The sequence below is a fragment of the Balaenoptera acutorostrata genome, chromosome 3 (genome assembly GCF_949987535.1).
Source record: "Balaenoptera acutorostrata chromosome 3, mBalAcu1.1, whole genome shotgun sequence".
Lineage (NCBI taxonomy): Eukaryota > Metazoa > Chordata > Mammalia > Artiodactyla > Balaenopteridae > Balaenoptera > Balaenoptera acutorostrata.
Window position 1 is genome coordinate 40,321,820 of NC_080066.1, and position 20,516 is coordinate 40,342,335.

A 20,516-nucleotide genomic window follows, 5' to 3' on the forward strand; every position below is an offset into this window, starting at 1 on the left:
AGCTCCATGACTGAGTCATATCCCTGAGTATTGAGGGGAAGGTTTTCCCCCTCCCCATTGTAATTTCTACGGTACTTTCTGGAGTGGAGATGGACATACTGCAGCGTTAGTCAAAGTTCCATCTGTCTTGCCTTGATCATCAGACAGAAGTGGATAGCTTCCTTCCACTTTTTGCCTAGAGGCTGTTTCCTTCTGTTTGGGGAATGGTCCACTTGGGAAAATAGAACCACAAAATTTACCTACCCAACCTTAAAAATCCCACGCAGACTAGGAAATACGAGTCCTTCTTGCCATCTCGAGATGCTTTCCCACAGGCCAGATGCTGTTTCCAGACACTAACTGGGTGTGTTGTAGTTCATTTTTAAGAGAGAAGCCTCTGGTTTCTATTACATGACATTATCCTGATGTCAGTCTTCTGGGCAGGTGAACGGGGTTGCTTTTACTATTCCATTCATTTCTCTCGTGATTTGGTTAGGGAGGTAAATTAAGCATAGCTTCCCAAGTTCTCTCAGGATTCCATTTTTATAGGTATGTCTTCTTGGCACTGTTACCAATAAAGGCATTAACGTGTAGGATTTTTCAATGCTAACAGCTGTGTAGAGCTTGAGTTTATCAGAACATGTTTGCCAGTCTTGTGAGAATTTTGAAAGCAGGACCATTATAAGAGATTAATCACTCTCATGCTTTTAAAACATCATATGCATTTCATTCACATCAAGGTAAAACTCTTGGTTTCAGGAGTTGATGGGCTTAATTAAAGTATCAAATTGGTCAAATTTATGAATTAAGTTCAACAAATATTTATTATTAATCAACTATATATATTTGACTGGCTAAACTTGGACGTCTCAGAGAATGAAAAGAGAAGCTACTAATAATTAAATAGATACCACAGGCATAAACTGGGACCTTCCCTGAGAAATTGGGACATACAGTCACTCTCTTCATGTACTGTGAACTGTTCTAGGTGCTAAGGATACAACTGTGAATAAAACAGACAAAAATCTCCGACCTTAATAAGGAAGATAGAAAATAAAGATAAAGTAAAGTATATTTCATGTTAGAGAATAATAGGTCCTTAGAAGAAAAATAAAGAAAAATAAAGCAGAGGAGAGAAAAAGAAATGCTTGGTGATGGTAATGGTGGTGGTGGTGGGTGGGTGGGTGTGTGTGTGTGTGTGTGTGTGTGTGCGCGCGCGCGCATGCGTGCGTTTGCAGTTTTAGACGGGGAGGTCAAAGCGATTGAGTCTCCTGAAGACTGTAATGTATTTTAGTTTATTTAATTTAGCCAAGGAAGGCTTTAATGGCTTGGCTTAAATTTTTCTGAAACAAATCAAATCTGGAAATTCTGAATCCAAAGCAAAAAAAACCTCAAAAACTTCAGAATGACCAAAAAAAATTGAGGAGGCAGAATCAGGGGTGGCCGTGGCATTGGAAACATACCTTGTCTGTTTGATAGGTTTCATCTCCAACTAACATCACTGAGAGGGTGTCAGAAAGTGAATGAGGCTGTGGCTTTATCCACTTGGGGAGCATCTTTGTAGAAAATCCCTCAATCTTTGACTTGCCCTGGCCATTCAGGATAGTTCGAGGATTTTCTTCTTCCATCTGGTGTCCTTGGAGGTAGTAGGGGATGACAACTCACATTTATTGTGCAGCTACACCTGTCAGGCACTTTGCTAGGGGCTTTGAGTATGTTTATTTAATTTACACTGTTCTCACGAAGACGTTATCAAAGTCTTACTTTACGGATTAGAACACTGACATTTAAACATGGAACTAGAAAATTGTGCAGCCAGGATCTAAACCCTGGTGAAAGTAAATCTGAAAGCCTGCTTTGATCAGTTAGTCTCAGCATCCATCCATAAATACCAGTTGGCAGGAAGTAGTAGAAAGAAAAGAGAAGTAGGACTCGCTGGATTACCACAAAGTCCTGCGAATTGGCTGATGCGCATGGCTGGATCAGGAGCAGATGTGTTGGGGTGATTGTACATGTCTTTGCTGACTGTGCATGACCGTACAGCAACTTCTGCTGCTTCTCCTTATGTTGTTGTCCTTGGGAATGGGGATAGGCATGGACCATTTTGGGGGCATGAGAGCTAGTCTTCCTGTTGGGGCATCCATCCTAGGCAGAGGTGGAGCTTGACTTCAGTGTGTCCTGGGTTCCTGGGTTTCGTGCACGTTGGAAGGAGGGCGGTGCATGGGTCTCTGTATAGATAATAGGGTTGGGGAGAATGCATGCAGACGTCTGAGACCAGACAAAGGTTTTTCAACAGGGGCTTGAGTGAAGAGTTGAGTTTGAAGAGAATCCCAAGTTTCCTGCCGGCCTTTGTGAATGGAACCCAGAGACTGACTTCATCCAGTCTTGGGACTGCTATTAACAAGAAGCAGGAAGTCTCTGGACCACATCTTCTTATGGTTATACTTAACGTTGATATCACTCTGTGACCTTGTGTCTATTTGTAATGTACATTTACATACTACTCAGAAAACAAATTCAGTAGAATCTTATTTTATGCATAAGATGGGCTCTTGCTAAAGTGGTGTGGTAAGCAAACCACCGTTTATGTGCACCAGAGAGAGCTGCTGTAGCAAAGTGAAGAATTATTTTGGGATCTCCAATAACCCTCTCCCGTTTTCCTCTTACACTAAAGGAGGATATTTCCACCCGCGATGCAGTTATTTCCTTGGACTTCTGTGACATATTTATCCAGAGGTCTCAATCCACTTCAAGGCAATGTCTCTTAGTTTCACAATATGTGTCATATGGATAGAGAGAAGTTATTACTCTGTCATTTACTCAGGATTTTCTTTACCATCACAATGTCAGAATCACTTAAGAATATACTCCAGGTACTTGAATGTCCCTTACTGTGGTCTTCCAGCTATTGGATGATGGCTGCCCCGTCAAATCCTGGTTCTTTTCTGCTTATAGCCTGTTATCTAGTTTCCCTCCATCACTTTGAAACTCACGAGCTAAGGAGAAAATCATCATTCATCTTCCTCCATAGGATACTCTTCCCTGACTTGTCTCGGAGTCCCCTCCCTGGCAAAAAGAAGCAAGCAAGCAAACTACATTTTCTTCTAAAATATGAACCCGTTTCAACATCAGTTGACCTCTCTTCTGCATCCATGTGCTCTGTGGTGTACCAATTTGGAACAGGGGTAAAGATTAGAAATGTCTGCTTATCTTTTAAGCTGACAGGGATATTCCTTCTTTCACTGATTACATACAGCCCACCCTGCCAGTCACACATTAAATGTCTTAATACTAGAAAGGACTTAGTTGCAGCTAGAAAGACAATGCTGGGGTCTTTGACCCAAGCCTGTGAGGGTACATGGTCATAAGTGAGTCCCAGTATGGGAACTTGCTTGGAGACCCTAGGCACACCCTTTACACCAGCATGCTGGGAACCCAAGGGTGTATCTCCTCAACCCCAATGAACCCAGTTTTTCTAATTAACCTGAAAACACATACCTGTCTCTTTGCACACCCAAGGCACAAAAGGAGAACTCAAGATGAGCTTTTTTCACCCCCTCTCTGCATGTTAGTGTTTTTCAGCCATCACGGACGGAGGTTGTAGGGTGAATCAAGTTGTGGTGGAGCTGTCTATGAGCTAGAGAGTATTCTAAAACACACTAGGACTTTGACGGAGTCAAAAACCAACATAGTTGAACAGGCTTGAGATTGTGGGATATGATTTTTCACCTTTTTGTTGCTATTCCATGTCTTGCAACGTAAGAGAGTGAAGACTGGCCTTTTGGGAGGGAGCCTAATACATTGTCCTGTGGGAGATGCCTCTTAATTATGTGGCATCTCATGTCCTTAAGTTCAGGGAAATTGGTTGTGTGTTCCCAGGGTCAGTCCTTGGGGTTCTCACCTGAAGATTTATGCAGAGATAGGAGCTCGCCCGTTCAATGGTAATTAATCTTTGAACTCCTAGTTCTCTTGGCATTGCTCTCTGATGATCTGAAAATAGATGTCTCAGATCAGAGCAAACCCCCAGAAGAGCATGCTGAGAGTTGCCTGGAATGGGGTGGGGCCCAGGACGTCACGTGAAAGGGCTCTGGGGAGCCAGAGGGAAGATGACAGAGAAAAGAAGGGAACCGTCTGGTTGTGCCATAATGCTGCTCATTAGCAAAGGTGCCCTAGAATTTTTGATGGGATTCTATACTCCTTGTTCTGGATCTTATCTTCAAAGTTGGTCAAGTCCATTTGCTTCCACAATTCTTTGGGGACAGATGACTTGTGAGAAATCCATATGTCTGGAAGGATTGTGACAAGACCTCCTGTCTGGAGATGCTGGTGGAAATAACATAAGTTCCACTATCTCTTTTGCCTGGGTTTGCTGGGCTGGTCCCTACCTCTCTTGAGCATTAGCTAGTTCCTCTGATTTCTGCCACCTCCTCCCACGCTGGCATTTGTGGCTAACCCTAATGGAAACTAGATGTCTGATGCGACCTGCAGCCAGACGCACTGCTATTGGGCAGGTGCAGTCATACCAGGAAAGCTTTCAGTTCACGTGCTGGTCTCAGAGCCACATGTGTGTAAACTGTGTCCCTGTGTTGCTTTGTGGCTGGTGAGACCCTGGCATGTGGGTACCAGCATGCAGAGCAGGAAAGAAGAAAAGGGCACTCAGCGGGTGAGAAAAGGTATATTGCAATTCCATCCTAGCTGGGCAAGTTGGTGTCTATCTGGGCCTCTGGGATCTCTCTGAGTCTTTCTTCTTAGGTTCATTTCTAGAAATCGACATTTTATTCCTAGAAATAAAGATGAACTTGAGAGTTGAATTTTCGACTGTTAGATCAAGATTCTTTTGGCTACAAGTGACAAAAAACTTTATCTTAAGCAAAAAGGCAGTGTATTGTCCCAGTAATCACCAAATCCAGATTTAGAACTTATTTCTGGGGTGGCTTAATTCTAAGACCCAAATAAGTCACCAGGCTTGACATGTGTTGCTAGCTATTTCCCTCCTTCCTTCTCCTCTCTACTCAACCTGCCCATCATCCCTCCATCTCTCTCTGCCTTCCTCTTTCTCTGCCTGAAACGATGATCTTAGAGAAAGAGACATTAATGGGAAATAGATTTCCAAACAATCAAGGCTAATGAATTTTGAAAATTATGAGGATACATGCTGCAGGAGCTAAACAGATTATCTGGGACCTAGTTGATCACTAACAAAGACTTGTCTTCATCGGGGAGGCCTTGCCACGGGGAGCCCAGCTGAAATAATCAACCTCATTTCTACAGGAGTCAGGCCAGGCATCATGCAGAGAAAATCTGCAAAGCAAAGACCAAGGAAGCAAAGCCCGTGACTGACTGCTTTTTCCAGTCTGTCTACGAGAAGGAACATATGATGTTTTCCAGTGTCGTTTTTATGAGCGTTCTCTGGGCCGATGTTGGCTTCCATCTTCCTTCATTGAATCTGCAGATTTAGATATTTCTGAATGAAAATTCTCTTTAGCTTTTATGGGTGTTTTTAGAGAAATCAAATTCTGGGATTTCTATCATACTTCCCCAAATCTGCCACCTCCAGCCCATCAATTTATAGGCTTGAAAACTTTTTTTACAAGTGAGTCTTCCTTCAACTTGAAAATGCATAAGAACTCTGACTTGGGGGTGCAAAAGAACATTGGTTTTGGAATCAGAATAATTTAGGTGTGAGGCTTGGATCTTTCACTCTTCAGCCTTTTGAACTCACATAAGTTGCTTAACCTCTTCCTCCCTCTCCTTCCCTTCCTTCCTTCATGCAATGCTTTTGATAATAATGATTTCCAGAGCCAAGGCATATTGAGAGGAGTGGATGAAGCAGTGCATTTTGCCTTATTTATCATAGATCCTGGCCCAATATAAACACTCAGTAAGTTTTTGTTCTGTATCCCTGTTCACTGGGACAAGCCTTCCACCTCTTCCCCAACCTTGAAATACTGAAAGAATCTCTTTCTACCTCTGTTGCAGTGGAGACCAGAGGTTTAAATAAATTAAGATGAGGGCACTATGCTTGCGGATTGCCTACCCCAGACTTAGCCTGGCTCTGCCTCCTGGGGACTCACTAAATGACCCTGAGTAAGATATTTCATCCCAGTTTCATTAGAAACAAGAAGCCCACTCACCCTTATCCTCCTTCTATGCTTTTGGAAACATGAATGTGTACAATAGAGTAGGAATGCCTTTGAAAAAAACCATCCAACTGTGATTACTGGCTTAGCATTTAAGACTTTCTCCTGGGTTCATCCTCAGAGCAGTCTTCCCCCTCCTTTTGACCTTGAGGGAGAAGCCAAGAGGTAGGGCTTGTTGATAAAGGGAGAAGGAGCAGCCCACAGCTGCAGGCCTCAGATGAGAGCTTGGGATGCCAGATGCTGCGTGGAGGGACAGCTCCTGCAGCCCTTTCATCTGAGGTTACCCTTGGCTCACACCCTTCACTGCAAAAAGGCACCCTGGGATCCAGTTGTAGAGCAGTGGGCTGTGTGGAACTAGTGGGTTTCAGAACTCTAACCTTCTCCCAGGGCTGGGAGGGGCATCCAGAGGTCATCCAGGCTTTGCTTCACCGAATCACCATGTTTTGGAACTAGATGACCTAATAGTCAACTAGCCCAATTCTCTTCGCTCACCCTACCAATTTTATAAATGAGGACCCAGGGGCCTAGGGATGAGCCAGGTGGTGTGATGTAAACCTAAGGCAGGGCCCTGGAGCTCCCAAGTTCTGGCCCATTGCTCGTCTTCTCTTGCTTGGAACACACACACACACACACACACACACAAACTCTGGAAAGCCAGGCTGCTGAGGCTGCTGATGTTGGGAAGGACCTTGAGATGAGTTTTTTTTTTTTTTTTTTTAATTTATTTATTTATTTATTTTTGGCTGTGTTGGGTCTTCGTTTTTGTGCGAGGGCTTTCTCCATTTGCGGTGAGCGGGGGCCACTCTTCATCGCGATGCGCGGGTCTCTCACCATCGCAGCCTCTCTTGTTGCGGAGCACAGGCTCCAGACGCTCAGGCTCAGCAATTGTGGCTCACGGGCCTTGTCGCTCCACAGCATGTGGGATCTTCCCAGACCAGGGCTCGAACCCATGTCCCCTGCATTGGCAGGCAGATTCTCAACCACTGCGCCACCAGGGAAGCCCGAGATGAGCTTTTGTTCAGTGCTCCTGGTATATTGATGAAGATAAGAAAATCTTGCTTTGGATAATCTCATGCCATTTTCACGTGGAGAAGAAGCATAGCAATCCTCTGGTCCAATTCTGTCCTTATTGCAGATGTGAACATTGAGACCAAAAGGAAGCACAGGGTGCCAAAGCCACAGGGCGACACCCTGGTAGAACTGGGGCAAAAACTCAGTTGACCTGAGTCTCAATCCAGTGTTCTTTCCACTGGGTTCCACGGCTTCCCTTGGTGTCAGATCTTCCTTCCTGCTCCCTTCCTCCCAAGATGCTGGAGGCCACCCATCTCTGTAAGGGGGGTGGCTAGGTTAACTAATACTCTTTCCTGGAATTTCGTAGGGGAAGGGCTAACTAAGAACCTGTGATGCATAAAAGTACTAGTGGTATTAACAAGTTGATTAATCACTTGGCAGTTCGCAGAGTGATTCAGCTGCTATCACCTAACCGCAGGCTTCCCTGAGAACTTAATCCTGTTATTTTTTCTAAGTGGAATCCCCACCTTTAAATGAGGATGGAGAACGTTATCCACTGGTTCATGTCTGTGGTCCTGCCAGAGATCCAGCCGGTGATCTGTGAGCTCTCTACTCTCAGGCACCAAGTGTCCTGCCTTTAGAATTGAAGGGTCTTGTTTCATGGCTCCGAGAAGAATCCCTCTTTCCATTGGGTGAAGAGGAGCATTCCATTCTCCAGAAAGCTTGGAGTGTGAAAAGTTGTGTATTGTTCACCTTCTTGCCCTAGTTGGAGCCGCTCCAGCAACTAGTCCGTGGAGGGATTGCAAGTTTAACTCCAGCTCAAGGAAGCTAGATAAGGCAGCCTCTAGTCTAAGAAGGAGGTGCATGTTTTTTATGTCAGGTCCCATGATGCTCTTCCAAATTCCCTTTGCCTGGGATGTAGCCATTGATGGTAGGCTTCTGCTGTGATATGAATTGTTTACTGAAGTAATTAAAATATGCAAAAAGTGTTCCCTGTCCCCTATTTTGTGCTTCTTCCCCAGCCACTTCTGGCATTTTTTGTTGGCAGTTAATAAAACAAAAAGGTGGGCCCGAAGGCCCAAGTCTCCCTCAGGTTAGAATGATTAATTTGGAGTGGTTTGGAAGTAGCAGATTTTACCTCTAGCTACAGCCGTGCCTTTCTGGCTGATGTGTTCAACCTGCACTAAGCACTGTAATGGGGGGATGGCAAATGCTTCATTGAGAGCACAGGGCAAGTGGAGGGAGGGGGGAGAAAGGAGGCAAGGGTTGGTTTGCTTCTTATGGCAGCACAAAACCAAAAAAGACTTCTCTTTCTGGGAAGCCCAACACTGAACGAGCCACACCCAAGGACACCTGAAATTTAGTTCCTAATCCAGCCTCAATCTTTACCATCACCAAATACCCCCATCTACCTGCACCCACAGAAGTTCAAAACCTATCCCCCTATATTATCTACATCCTCGATGTGGAGTACGCTTCTTGCAAATATGTGCTAAGATACCAATGCTACTAGCACAACCACAGTGATTATGGGGACCGTTGGATTGACGCTTGCCATGTGCTGGATACTGTGCCAAATGCTTTACGTGGATTATTTTACTTAATCCTTATGGTCATTTTAGGAAGTAAATACCAGTTGATATTTAACATATGGAGAAACCGAGGCTCAGAGAGGTTAAGTGATTTCTGGAGGTGACATGGCTATGAATTTGTGGCCTTGTGTCTAACGCTGTATCATGATGTTATACTGCCTTTGCTGTACGATCTGCTTAAGGGTGGGCCACCTTCTGTTCCACTTCTGGGGACCTGTTTCTGCACCCAGCAGTTTTTTGGGTTTTTTTTAGCTTATTTATTTATTTATTTATTTATTTTTGGCTGTGTTGGGTCTTCGTTTCTGTGCGAGGGCTTTCTCTAGTTGCGGCGAGTGGGGGCCACTCTTCATCGCGGTGCGCGGGCCCCTCTCTGTCGTGGCCTCTCTTGTTGCAGAGCACAGGCTCCAGACGCGCAGGCTCAGTAACTGTGGCTCACGGGCCCAGTTGCTCTGTGGCATGTGGGATCTTCCCAGACCAGGGCTCGAACCCGTGTCCCCTGCATTGGCAGGCAGATTCTCAGCCAACCACTGCGCCACCAGGGAAGCCCCAGCAGCTTCTTTAATGGGAGATCTTATGCTTTTTCAACAGCACTGAGTAGAGCATGCAGGGTGCAAAGTTTGTTAGAGGCTTTAGGTCTTACCTTCCACTGGCCCAGAAACAGCTACCTGCCTTTTCCAACCTCTGGCCCAGAGAGATGAGAGATGTGTGAGCCACATGCATCATGACCCGAGGGTTCTCACAATGAGGGAAATGGGAAGACCGCAGCTGGCCAAACCTCTTTTAGAGACAGTTCAGAAGCAGCCCCGAATGACGGCAGGTGTCAGACCAGCACAGAAATCCCTGTCATTGTAGGAAATAATAGTATACATCAGTACTTTCAAGGGTAGTCTCATGCTACGGGCTAGGCTTTATAAACATTCTCTAATTAGTCTCCACACATTCTGTCTGAGATAAAGACCAGGAGAACCAAACAGAGGATGCTTTAAGCTGTCTGTTTCTGGGACAGCTGATTTGGGACCCTCGCAATGGAAGGGCAAGATGGTGTTCCCACGACCCAGGCACTGGGTCTGCATAACAGACATTATAAATGGCGGGTCAAGTGTGCCAGGCTGTTGGAATCTTGAAATTAGAGAAAAAAAAAAAAAGCCTTCAGTTAAGAAGGCCACATAGTCTAGCCTCTCATTCAAAGCTTAAGAGGAGGGGACTCAGCCTGAGCTTATTTACAGATAAGGCCTCATTGGCTTTCAAGGGACGCTATTCCAGCGATTATTAGAAAAGCTCTTTCTCTCATGGAGCCATTGGTGCACATCTGCTGTCTGTTCACCCCTGCTCTTGGATGGAAAGCCCAGGCTCATAAGATGATATCATAAAACTAGAATCGTGATTAAAGAATTCAATGCTGTCGTCTTAAGGCTGGTGGGATATTCATTCAATATGAAGTATTATTGCTATTGTTATTAATGTCTCTGAGAAGATGGCTGGAGGAGACGATTATAATTCGGTTTGCTTTTGGAGGAAAAAGATCCTTAGTCTTTGCTTTTTAAAATTCAAATTATCTTGTTCTTCCTTTTTTCCCCTGAGGCCTCTCTCATAGGCTATGCAGCCACTAAGTGGCCGGGTCTTGTCTTCCCTGAGATTCACATTAGGTGCACTTCCTAAGTGTCTAAACCCTGCTTTGGTAAACAGCCATATATTCCAAGGATCCGGGTTTGGTGACCACACTGCTCCTGGAAGCTCCTTTTAGCCGCTCCCAGTGTTTGTAGGTCGAATTGTCTTGAACCCACAAAACCCCTAATGAGAGAGATTTGGCAGTGGGTTAACTTTTAGCTTGGTCTCTATCCACCATGGACTTGCTGACATTACATTCTTGAACTGGTTTCCTTATCCATAAATCAAGAATGGTGTCTCTTTGTTGTAAGGGTCTCTGAGCAGAATGTCCAAGTCCCTGGAAAAATTGAGAGGTGCTATTCATTCATAAAACATAGACATTGAGAAATTAGCATCTTGCAAGAAAGATTTTGATCCAAAGTCACATGCGTGTGTATGTGTATTGAAAACCCGCCATGCCTCTGTTCCATTTAATATCTCATTTAGTGTCTGTACATGTTCTGTGTAGCTGTATTATTGCCCCCATTTTGTACCCTAGAAAGCTGAGTCTTCAGAGGTCTAATACATCCCCTAGGGTTGCTTAGCTAGTAAAGGGTATTGGCCAAGTTATAAATTATCCTTTTTGCTCTGTTGGATCTTCTGTTTCTTCATCCTATACACACATTATCAATAGCAGTTGTTATATTTTTCAGATTTGGGGAGGCATCTAAATATTTAGCAAAGCCATTCTTGCTTGAAAGGGATTATTTTATTTTTGCTAAATAAATCTGAATCTAAACCAAAACCTATCAGTGCCTGAGCTGTACAGGGTAAATTAAAAATCTAGATTGATCACAAAGAGGCTTTATCTTCCTGCCTTCCTTTACCTATTGATGTTTAGCAAGCACTTGGGATCTGAATGGATCAGTCTGGATCCAGTGTGATCCATGGATCTGAGCTGAGCTGATATCTCCGGCTTTGTTCAGCAAGTTGGGCCCTTTTAACAACATCCCTCAAGTTTGTTTCCATGAGAAGATATGAGCGCAGCCAGGAGGCTCATGTCTGGGCATTTGGAAAAGAAAACCAGAGCCAAGTCATTTTTCAGCCCACATCTTTGAACTTGCAATGTAGGCTCTATAAAAATATACATTGGGCTTCCCTGGTGGCGCAGTGGTTGAGAATCTGCCTGCTAATGCAGGGGACACGGGTTCGAGCCCTGGTCTGGGACGATCCCACATGCCACGGAGCAACTAGGCCTGTGAGCCACAATTGCTGAGCCTGCGCGTCTGGAGCCCGTGCTCCGCAACAAGAGAGGCCGCGATAGTGAGAGGCCCGCGCACCGCGATGAAGAGTGGCCCCGCTTGCCACCACTAGAGAAAGCCCTCGCACAGAAACGAAGACCCAACACAGCCATAAATAAATAAATAAATAAATAAAAATTAAAAAAACAAAAACAAACAAACAAAAAAACATATATATACATTGTTTGGGGCAGTAAAGGACAATGAGTTCTCGAATGAGTGCCAGAATTTAGACAGGATTTAGAAAGAGGAAAACAAAAGGGGAAGTTATAAAAGGTGTGTGTTCCAGGGGCTTCCATCTGAGAACTTGCTCCCGGCAGATGCAGCTCTAGGTAAGAGAGTTGGGCAGAATCACAATGGGCCTCTTTATCCTCTAGGCTCACACTGCTAAACAACTTGGCTCTTAAAACTCCTTGTATTTTTGGAAAACTCCAGTGGTATTTTCTAATCCTGGGGCTAGAGGCTCAGCCTGAAACATCCATTCCACCAAAGTTCTCCTAAACGGATGTTTCTTGCTTAAGCCGTCCTAAAGCCTGCTTCGAGGGAGCAGTGCTATAATAGTGTCTTTGTGAGTTTCCTCTGCACCTTCCCTCCAAAGAATTCCAAGCACCCATTAGACCTGGGGCCGTGATCTTCAGTTTGTGTCTATAAGAAGTTACATAATAATTTGGCCTACTTGATTGGGAAGAGGAAGAGAGACAAAAAGAAGACAAAAGCAATTTTGCCTTATTAAGTCAGAAGTCTGATGTCACTATAGAAAATCTCAGTCTTTTGTGTAAAGGTTTCATCCATGAAATTTCTGCAACTGGTGTGAAGCCACAGACAGACACATATTTATGAATGCACACACACATAGATTGTAGATCTAAACCAAACAAATATTCAAGCTAATATATCCCGAAGGCACACAACATTACAACAGGAGGAAACTCAGAGTTCTGCCAGGTGACCCAAGGTCTATACACATCAGTGAGGAAAGTCGGAGACTATAGATCCAAAATTTAAACTTCATAAGATTCAATCTGTGTGTTTTTGATTTGTACACCTTTATGTATATATGCTCTTCTCCACTAAAAGGTTCACATTGAGAACAAGACTCTTTGGGACTTTAGTTACGTTTCATTTACTCTCCTTAGTGACCTTGGACAAGTCACTGCCTCTCTTCCAGCCAAGGTTTCTATGCCCTTAGGGGGATTAGATAATTTCCAAGGCCCTTCCCAGCCCTGTGTGTTCATGAACTATAGCTTTAGTGTTGAATCTCTCCTTTCAGACCCTGGATTCTAATGAACTTGGATTTGAGGGGCTGGACAGTGTGCAGTTGTAGGGCAGACTGGTCCCCTAAAGATGCACCAGGAATCCAGATGGCATCTGGAGGGAAAGAGTATAGGTTCAGACACCAAAGAAGCATGCCTAGTGAATGATCAAATTTTAGAGCTGGGCAGGGAGGTGAAAAGCTGGTTGAAAATACAGCATCCTCAACTCAGAAGACCACCCTGGAGAAAGTGAGGGGAGAAGAGAAGAGGGGGAGGAGAGAGCAGTTAGAACTCAGAGAGTTCCCTGAGGGCAGACTGCCATTTCTAAGGCTCCGAGGGCCTCCCATATATGTGGGGAGGGAGCTATTAGGAGAGCCCAGCAGTTGGAGGCGGGCGGGCAGTTAGAAGGGTTAATTCCAGGAAGGAGGGCTCTGCCATTCTGGCGAGTTTTGAGGCTGTCAGCAAAGCTAACCAACTGGTTTAGAGTGAAACCATTTATTTTTGCTATCTTGGAGACAGGATGCAAGGAGGTTGATATATATATACAAAGGACTATTACTCAGCCATGAAAAAGAATGAAATAATGCCATTTGCAGCAACATAGATGCACCTGGAGATTATCATATTAAGTGAAGTAAGTCAGACAAAGACAAATATCATATGATATCACTTCTATGTGGAATCTGAAAAAATGATACAAATGGACTTATTTACAAAACAGAAACAGACTCACAGACACACAAAACAAACTTATCGTTACCGAAGGGATTAGCAGGGGACGGGTAGATAAATTAGGAGTTTGGGATTAACGTGTACACACTACAATCTACAAAATAGGTAAACAAGGACCTACTGTATAGCACAGGAAATTATATTCAATATCTTGTAATAATCTATAACAGAAAAGAATCTGAAAATCTACAGGTATGTGTATATATATGTGTGTGTGTGTGTGTGTGTATAACTGAGTCATTTTGCTGTACACCTGAAACTAACACAACATTGTAAATTAACTATACTCCAATTTTTAAAAATGGTTAAAATGAAAAAACAAGCAAAAAAAATACTTTGGGCCTTTCCTCCTACATTTAGGTCATTTATTTCAAGAGGTGTCAGAGGGAGATTTCACCAACTTCATATGATCGGGGCATGAGCGACAGACCTGTGTTTGTATCCATGACTGTACTCACATGCATGTGATTGACATGCACGTATGTTCATCTAAGCAGTCTCCTTCCCGATGCATGGATGTGTGTGTCTGTATTGGATGTAGCTAATACTGATATGCAGCCCGTGTGGGTGAAGACCCCAGACCCTCGGGAGTAAGAGTGGCAGTGATTTTAAAGACTGTGTTTAGTGGCTGGGACTCCTACCCAGGGCATGTTCAAGGTGACTGCCCCCCGCCCGGCTGATAAGCTGCTCAGATGAGCAGAGCTGGGCAAAGAGGCAAAGCTGCTGGGGCATTTGGGAAACCAGGAGACTTTCCAGGGGATGAAGAAAGCATATATGCTAAGCCTTTTATTTTCCGTAATGCATATGGAGACTCTTCTATGTGCTGAGACATGCAATTAAGAGAGATTAAAATTGAATAAATTAAAAATAATGACACCATAAATGACAATCTTTATGATAATCTCCTGATTAAGGTATTTTGCCATTAATGTACATTGCAAAGTTTCTGTAACTCTTCAGAAAGCATCTGCCATTCTCATCTGCTTTAACAGATTTTGACATGGCCCCTATAGATTAGTGATTATAGAAGAAGCTTGAATTCTTCCGTTGGTATCAATAATGCCCTGTATTTGCTCACCTTTGCTGGGTCCTGATTTCTTTATCTGGAATATATGGGTCACTTTGTCTCCTTTATACCTTGTCAGAGTTATGTGAGGATAGACATTTTGAACTTCTGGGACAGAAGCGGGCTTCCGTATGTCCTTTGAAGAAGCTGCCTCCTTTTCTGTGTAATTAGATGCAGAGACCTGAGAGCCTTCTCGAGCTCAGCTGAGTTTCTCTTTAACCCACAGCAGTAGGTTCCCTCTGACTGCAGGGAAGCTGGCATCATTCCATGGAAATAAGCAAGACAATTTCCTTGTTCTGGAAAGGCAGGCTGCGAAGAGAAGGGATGGCCGTGCGGAGGGGGGGAGGGGGGAGGTTTGCCTCCCACTAGGAACACTCTGCCCCAGGGCATCCTGCCCCCAGAAGGAAAAGGAAGCTGGCAGCCTCTGCAGCCACCCTGCTTTCCACCCTTCAATCCCACTTACTCCTGGCCCTCAGGGCAAGGCTGGGAGTGAGGGCTGAAGGCTTGAATGAAAGAAATGAGGCTGGAGGATTTCAGGCAAGCACCTGAGGCTGGAGGTGAGGCTGTAGTTTTTGCTTTCCTCTTTTCACATCCTCTCCCAGGATATAGCTGCAGGCCTGAGGATGGGTGGCCTACAGCCTTGGGGAAAGATAGAAGTTAGCCAGAGAGATTCTAAACTTTACACCCTAGATGCCCAGGCTCTATACCTGTCATCTTCAAACTTTAATGCCCCTAAAAGAATTTTGAAAAACCATGTATGTCCCTTTGCATGTTTTAAGTTGCCATCTAAAATCGTCAACATATATATATATTTTTAATAAATTTATTTATTTATTTATTTATTTATTTATTTATTTATTTATTTTTGGTTGTGTTGGGTCTTCGTTTCTGTGCGAGGGCTTTCTCCAGTTGCGGCGAGCGGGGGCCACTCTTCATCGCGGTGCGCGGGCCTCCCACTATCGCGGCCTCTCTTATTGCGGAGCACAGGCTCCAGACGCGCAGGCTCAGTAGTTGTGGCTCACGGGACCAGTTGCTCCGCGGCACGTGGGATCCCCCCAGACCAGGGCTCGAACCCGTGACCCCTGCATTGGCAGGCGGACCCTCAACCACTGCACCACCAGGGAAGCCCCGTCAACATATTTTTAAGTATGTCATTTCCACAGCGGTTGTAAATATTGACATTAAAAAAATACATCGCTCCTTTAATGCTAATGAACTTTAAATACCAGAGCAATTTGACCCATCATCTATAAAACACATGAACAAGTACTTAAACACTCAGGTTTACATGGTTCCTTTTTCTTCTTGAATTTATATTTTCATTCCAGTTTCCCTACCAAATTTTATCCTTATGGATTCTCATTTTATGAATGAAAGCCTTTTATTGGCCATTCTGTCATAATTTAGTGTGACAGAAATATGTACAAAGATTTAAATATAATTTTTAATGCCCCATGACCATAAGTTTCTAGATGTTAAGAGATTTGGATTGAGTTATCATTACAATTATTAGTAATACACAGAAATAGGCAGTAGATCAAAATAATGTATATATATCACAACTTTTGATGAATATGAAAGATAAGGTGTATAATATTTTTGGAAATACATCTTATATTTTTTGATTAGTTTGTATTCATTGATGAATATTATTTATTGCTAAGGTAAGGAATTAGGTTAAGGTTCAGGATCAATTCTATTACTGTTTTTTCATTTTTATAAATATAAGAAATGAGAAATGTTATTCACAATAAACCGGATGGGAAAGGAAAGAATTTTGTTACTGTAACATGACAATTCTTTGAACTCATATCTCTTTTTTTGCCTAAAATCACATATTGGTCTCTTATCAAAATTTCTTTTTAATCTTCCCTCAGCTGATAATTCTTTGAAGTCTGTCCCCCTTCAGTGGTTTGAAAAGAATTGGAAACCACCAGACTTGCAAAAGAATTTATTTCCCAGTCAGTAGAGACATTCATTTTCAACACCCATACCAATATTTCACAGTCTATTCATTTGTCCTCTGTAGGTTTTCCATCCTAAGATTTAGAATGAGTGAGAGATTTGTCTTTCCTTTTGAGAGTGGCAGGCATGTGTGTGTGTGTGTGTGTATGTGTGTGTGTGTGTGTGTGCATGCACAATTGGGCAGGGAAATTGCTGGACCACAGTGGGTTCTCAGTGTTAGATAAAATCCATAAGAGAATTGAAGCTCTGCATAATCCTTCAAAACCATCCTTGCCTGGGTACCCATTGGAAAGACTTCGTGTATCTCCGAAGTTATGTTATTGAAACCATTTCAGTGAGCACTGCAGTCTATCTCTGTCTGTTACACTCCATGGAAATTTTAGGCTATTACCCGCTAGGGGGAGTGAGAACCACCTGAGCTACACGTAAAGAGCGCATTTCCCTGTTGACAATAACAAAAGAATGGAAACAACCCAGTCCTATCCATAGTGGATGGATTGGATAAACTGTGGTGTGATCATGCACATGGAGTCCTATCTAGCTATAAAAGGAATGAGAGAACCCCAGTGGGAGGAAAAAAGTAAAGTATGTAACAGGTATGGTATCCTACTTTCGTTTATGAAAGTGAGGAAAATGAATATAATCCATATTTGCTTATGTTACAAACAATAAAAGAATAAAGTAAAAACAAACATAAAATGGTTGCCTCTGGAGGAGGAGGAGATCAGGGTGAGGAGAGTGAACAGAGATGGAACTAGACTTAGATTCCATGTACCTTGATTTTTTGGTTTGACTTTAAAACCATGTGACGGTTTTTGCATCTTTGTAAAACATTATGTCGAATGGGAAAGAAAAAGCAAAGCAATTCTTAAAAATCAAAAGCAAAATGAAATGGATAAACCTGTGTATTAGGTTGGTGACTTCGTCACTCAGAGAGGAATTATTTCATGTGACTTTAAAAGATAGCAATGAGGGCTTCCCTGGTGGCGCAGTGGTTGAGAATCTGCCTGCCAATGCAGGAGACACGGGTTCGAGCCCTGGTCTGGGAGGATCCCACATGCCGCAGAGCAACTGGGCCCGTGAGCCACAATTGCTGAGCCTGCGCGTCTGGAGCCTGTGCTCCGCAATGGGAGAGGCCGCGACAGTGAGAGGTCTGCGCACCGCGATGAAGAGTGGCCCCCGCTCGCCGCAACTAGGGGGAGCCCTGGCACAGAAACGAAGACCCAACACAGCCAAAAATAAATAAATAAATAAATTTAAAAAAAAAAAAAAAAAAAAAAGAAAAGATAGCAATGTTTTAGGTATGTCCCTAGTAGGTATATCTTAAAGATGAAAAGAACTGCAAATACTGTAGACAGCTTTCAGCAATCATGTTATTAGTAATGATACTTGAACTGAATTTGAAATATATATATTAGGATAAAGCAAATAAGTAATACTACTAATGTGAGAATCAAGATTTTCAGCATAAGAAAAAAAATATGGATATAAAACCAAAGTCAAGTGAAAGCTCTGTAATCCTAAATTTGAGTTGGAAAAATCAATATAAACTCCTGAAGTATTTTCTTTTGAAAGAAAAGTTTTTCCTAGTTATTTCCATTATAAGGACCCAGAAATACTGACCAACCCAACAGCAGTGAGCATTCCTGGCTTCCATAGTGTGGTCTCTAAATTCCATTGTCCACCAAAAGGATCCAGGGTTCCTTGAAAAAATGACTGAGTCTAGGGCCAGGGCAGCAAATGGACAAGATATGAGCCTAGGATATTTTTTCTTGTCAGAAAGCAAGGATGCTGTCAAAGACCACTGGGGTTTGGTGAGAGGTGCCAGTTTGAAGAGGCTGCTACTGGCCAAAGACTGAACAGTGAACATCAAAAAGAGCAATTATAATTGATGGAAACACTTCAAATGTATTAACACACACACACACACACATACACACACACACAAGCACACACACAAAGAACTGATGATGCTTCTCAAAACCAAACTAAAACAAAACAAACCTCTCTCACTGGTCACCTTTGGAGGATGCTAGGGAAGGGACTCATTATTCTGAGAACTGGTAAATAAAAGGAGCTTCTAATATAAACTGTTATCAGTGTAACCAAATAGTTAGTGAAGGAAAGTTTTCATTCACAGAAGATTTCCAGCTAATCTATGCAGAGGGAATGCTAGAATTAGAATGTCACCCTTTTAAAGCCACTAATGAAATAATGGATCTGGGCAATGATCATCAGTGGCCGCTGACATCGTTAGGTAAGAGGGAACTTTGTAAAGGAAGATCAGGCTGACAGCACCCGAATCCACAATAACAGAGGTGGTGGAAGGCATTACTCAAGGTAGTGTAATCCAAAGATCTCCAAGGACTTATTTTATTTTTAGACTCATTTCTTGGAATTTTCGCCTTATTCCTATATATTTCCTATTTTAAGGCTCAGCTTTCAGATCCTTAACGTATCTCACTGAGAGCTTGGATCATTAGCAAGAATTTCTCAGGCGGTGCCTAGACAAATTACCTTATCTTCATCTGTGAAATGGGGATACTAAGGAATTCTACCACATAGGACAAGAGAGAAGATTAAATGTGGGGTGTGTGTAACATCCAGTGGCTGATATTTAGTGTGCATTAATTAGGACTATTCTTATTAAGATTATTATTTCAGCCCATTGCTTGCCTGGCTAGGTTTCACCATGGGGATATTTGTCAGTATTTTTTTTACCAAGGAAAGATTTGACCGCTACCTTTCCCAGACTGGATCTCTCCAATGTGGGAGGACACAAGAATGCAGGTAGCTCTGAAGGAAAATCAGTGTAGTCTAGGTGGATCTATGGGAAATATGGACAATCTAGGAAATCAGGTTTGTTCTGCTGCTCACTACACATAGGGCACAGTCATTGCACTTTATGTGTATTATTTTTTTGTATTTAGTGGTGCTCAGTTGGTTTTTTTATACATTATCTCACTTTAGATACGGCCGTTGCTTGACTCCTATGTTGAAGATGAGGAAACTGAAATTCAAAGAGGTTAAGAGCTTGTCAAAAGTCACATCAGAATACAAGCTTCTGACTTACAACTTATTACTTTTCTTTGTTATATCACAGTTCACTTGAAATGTTTTACTCCATTTCTGGAGGAACGTCATATAAACTTCACCCACATTGGTGGTGCCGCCCAGTGAAAATCTTGATAAAGTTCTTTTTAGTGGTACCTCTGTGGTCAATTAATACCCTTCTGATAATTTTCTGCCCAGACGCTTAAGCTCATCAAAGTTTACACCAGCACACTCAAATTTCTCTTACGGTAAACTTGGAAATTTCAATTTGGAATGGCTCTTCCGGATTGTGTATAAAATCATCAAATGAGGCAAACAACCAGCATCAATTTGGAGAAATCTGTTTTTTACCATTTTTCATCAAGTAAAATGTTCCCATATTCCTAACCTCTTTTTCTTTTTATTCAAGAAACCAGGTACATTAAACCATTCCACCAGATTCTATCAAAAACCCAATTTTTCTTCAAAAGTAATATTTTGATTTAGAACGTAAATAAATTAGGTCCACTGGTTTTCCTTTAGTCATATGTTTATTTTTTTTCTTTTATTGTTTAAAATTTTCAAATGTGGCACACGATTATGATAAAATTACAAACAGCATAGAAATACATACTATAGTAAAAAAAAATGGAATTTTCTCTTTGGTAGGTTCTCCCTCTCACTTTCCTTTCTAGAGGAAACCACTGGTTTAATGGCTATATTTCTGGACCTTTTTCTATGCATTTACAGAGTTATATAATACATTATTGCCTTTTAATATATTTGCTTATGCATACACATTTTTACATAAATGAGAATGCTAATATATATTTTTAATGTTTTGCATTTTCATTTAC

General features: G+C 42.6%; 1 protein-coding gene across 3 annotated transcripts in view; it reads left to right on the forward strand.

Annotated features, from left to right (window-relative positions):
• The window catches only part of NTRK3 (neurotrophic receptor tyrosine kinase 3), a 378,761-nt gene that overhangs the window by 350,224 nt on the left and 8,021 nt on the right, over positions 1-20,516 (forward strand). The gene's annotated exons all lie outside the window — the stretch shown is intronic.